Source organism: Mus caroli, chromosome 4, assembly GCF_900094665.2.
Source record: "Mus caroli chromosome 4, CAROLI_EIJ_v1.1, whole genome shotgun sequence".
NCBI classification, from domain to species: domain Eukaryota; kingdom Metazoa; phylum Chordata; class Mammalia; order Rodentia; family Muridae; genus Mus; species Mus caroli.
In genome coordinates, this window is record NC_034573.1 from 65829233 (window position 1) to 65833291 (window position 4059).

Sequence of the window (4059 nt, forward strand, 5' to 3'; positions counted from 1 at the left end):
GAGGTGGAAACTTAGGGTTGTTTTGATTTTCTGAGCCCATTTTTTAATGGGGTTATTTGATTTTCTGGAGTCCACCTTCTTTAGTTCTTTATATATATTGGATATTAGTCCCCAATCTGATTTAGGATAGATAAAGATCCTTTCCCATTCTGTTGATGGCCTTTTTGTTTTATTGACTGTAACTTTTGCCTTTCAGAAGCTTTTCAATTTTATGAAGTCCCATTTATTGATTCTCGATCTTACAGCACAAGCCATTGCTGTTCTATACAGGAATTTTTCCTCTGTGCCGATATCTTCGAAGCTTTTCCCCACTTTCTCCTCTATAAGTTTCACTGTCTCTGGTTTTATGTGGAGTTCCTTGATCCACTTAGATTTGACCTTAGTACAAGGAGATAGGAATGGGTCAATTCACATTCTTCTACAGGATAACAGCCAGTTGTGCCAGCACAATTTGTTGAAAATGCTGTCTTTTTTCCAGTGGATGGTTTTAGCTCCCCTGTCAAAGATCAAGTGACCATAGGTGTGTGGGTTCATTTCTGGATCTTCACTTCTATCCATTGGTCTACTTGTCTGGCACTATACCAGTACCATGCAATTTTTATAACAATTGCTCTGTAGTACAGCTTTAGGTCAGGCATGGTGCTTCCACCAGAGGTTCTTTTATCATTGAGAAGAGTTTTTGCTATCCCAGGTTGTTTGTTATTCCAGATGAATTTGCAAATTGACCTTTCTAATTCATTGGAGAATTGAGTTGGAATTTTGATGGGGATCGCATTGAATGTGTAGATTGCTTTTGGCAAGATAGCCATTTATACTACATTGATCCTGCCAATCCATGAGCATGGGAGATCTTTCCATCTTCTGATATCTTTGATTTATTTCTTTAGAGACTTGAAGTTCTTATCATACAGATCTTTCACTTCCTTAATTAGAGTCACGCAAAGGTATTTTATATTATTTGTTACTATTGAGAAGGTTGTTGCTTCCGTAATTTCTTTCTCAGCCTGTTTAACCTGTGTGTAGAGAAAGGCCATTGACTTGTTTGAGTTAATTTTATATCCAGCTACTTCACTGAAGTTGTTTATCAGGTTTAGGAGTTCTCTGGTGAAATTTTTAGGGTTACTTATATATCCTATCATATCATCTGCAAATAGTGATATTTTGACTTCTTCATTTCCAGTTTGAATTCCCTTGACTCCTTTTGTTGTCTAATTGCTCTAGCTAGGACATCAAGTACTATGTTGAATAGGTATGGAGAAAGTGGGCAGCCTTGTCTAGTCCCTGATTTTAGTGGGATTGCTTCTAGCTTCTTACCATTTACTTTGATGTAGGCTACTGGTTTGCTATAGATTGCTTTTTTCATGTTTAGGTATGGGCCTTGAATTCCTGATCTTTCCAAGACTTTTATCATGAATGGATTTTGGATTTTATCAAATGTTTCTCAACATCTACCGAGATGATCATGTGGTTTTTGTCTTTGAGTTTGTTTATATTGTGGATTATGTTGATGGATTTCTGAATATTTAATCCATCCCTGCATCCCTGGAATGAAACCTACTTGGTCAGGATGGATGATTGTTTTGATGTGTTTTTGGATTCTGTTAGTGAGAATTTTATTGAGTATTTTCGCATTGATATTCATAAGGGAAATTGATCTGAAGTTTGGTTTTCTCACTGTGTCCTTGATTTCCTGGATGTTTTGAGTTATGATCTTTTTGCATTTTGCATTTTCTTTGATTGTTGTGCCCATGTTCTCTATGGAATCTTCTGCACCTTAGATTCTTTATTCTATCTATTGTATTCTGTTGCTAATGCTCGGATCTATGGTTCCAGATTTCTTTCCTAGGGTTTCAATCTCCGGTGTTATCTCACTTTGGGTTTTCTTTATTGTGTCTACTTCCCTTTTTAGGTCTTGTATGATTTTGTTCAATTCTATCACCTGTTTGGTTGTGGTGTCCTTGTTTTATTTAAGGACTTCTACCTCTTTAGCAGTGTTCTCCTGTATTTCTTTAAGTGAGTTTTTAAAGTCCTTCTTGATGTCCTCTACCATCATCATGAGATATACTTTTAATTCCGGGTCTAGCTTTTCGGGTGTGTTGGGGTATCCAGGACTGGCTGAGGTGGGAGTGCTGGGTTCTGATGATGGTGAGTGGTCTTGGTTTCTGTTAGTAAGATTCTTATGTTTGCCTTTTGCCATCTGGCAATCTTTGGAGTTAGTTGTTATAGTTGTGTCTGGTTGGAGCTTGTTCCTCCCGTGATCCTGTTAGACTCTATCAGCAGGCCTGGGAGACAAGCTCTCTCCTGAGTTTCAGTGGTCAGAGTACTCTGTGATGTCAAGCTCTCCTCTTGCAGGGAAGGTACACAGATGTCTGGTGTTCAGACCTGCCTCCTGGCAGAAGAAGAAGGCCTGAAACAGGGCCTGTCCCAGAAGCTGTGTAAATTCTGTAGTGGGCACTCTCACCTACACAGACTAGTCTCTGAGAAATCCTGGACCAGAGATAGGTCCCCCAGGTGCTCAGGCAAAGCCCTCCTGGGCTGGCCAGACACCTTTCCTCTGGCAGGGAAGGTGTCCAGATGTCTGGAGCCTGAAAAGGGGTCTGCCCCAGAAACTGTGTTGCTTCTGTCTGTCCCAGAAGCTGTGTAGCTTCTGTAGTCCACACTATCACCTGTGCAGATTAGTCTCTGAGGGATCCAGGAGCCAAGATTGCTCCCCCCAGGTGGTCAGCCAAAGCCCTCCAGGGCTGGGCAGATACCTCTCCTCTGGCAGGGAAGGTGCCCAGATATCTGGAGCCTGAAATGGGGTCTCCCCTCATGAAATATTAACCAGATAATTTGACATTGTTATTTAAAATATTGGTATTTACAATCAATTATTTTAAAACTACAGCCAAATCAGAGTAATCTTTATGATCCAATAAAGTTTTATTTATTTGCTTTCAAAGAACAAAAGAGAATAGCACATTAGTGTGGATAATCTCAGGTGTACAATGGTAGAGTGGAGACCCCAGAAGAATAGAACTAGCAGACACCATTAACTTATGCCAAAGATCCTCAGGATAGAAGCAATGGCAATATCAGTAACATACATTCCTTCATTCTGTCATTATCACATGTGTGGGGAAATAATTATATATTCTTGCATCATTCTAAGTCTTTTGGGGGGTTAAGATATGATATATAAGTTCTGAGCTGCATCTCATTCTGAGCTAATAAAGAGAAAAAGTGTTGATCCAAAATAGCAAGTCAACTGTTGTGAGGGTGGCTTTGGATCTCAATATATTGTACTAGACTTTATTCTTGAGTGCTGTTAAGTGCCAGTACTGAGTGTGTGTGCCTTTCATTTTAGTCTACATACATATGACATAACTGTAAAGGTCAAGACTGGGCAACCTATGGGAAAACTAAATACAACTTTAAAATATGTAGTATGGCCCAAAACCACTCAAAACTGATACTCTATTAAAGTATTAATGTCCTCACATGCTTCCAGGTGCTTGGGAGGTTCCAGTAGCAATCTGAAATGACTAAAATGAGAATATGTAATTATTCCTTCTTTCTCTTTATTGATCCATGTTGAACATATACAATAAACTAGAAAGCCACTGTGTTCATTTAATTATCATATATGATTGTATTGTACATTTTACAGTTATGTCTCCTCAGCATGTTTCAAATCCCAAGGTTCAGGTAAAAATTATAGAAACAGTTGTTTCATTTAAACAATACTTTAAATTGTATTGGCATCTGATGTAATGTTACTTGTTTCATTAATCTATAGTTACATATTTATTGATAAGAATTAGAAGTTATAACAAAATTTATCTACATAAAATGTATTATAATCTATTGAAAGCATATTTATATTACAAATATATGTACATCTTAAGCCTATAATGCATAAAATTCATTTTTTTTAAATTAGGTCTTTTCCTCATTTACATTTCCAATGCTATCCCAAAAGTCCCCCCTACCCTCCCCCACCCCCCCCTACCCATTCACTTCCACTTTTTGGCCCTGGCGTTCCCCTGTACTGGGGCATATAAAGTTTGCAAGTCCAAT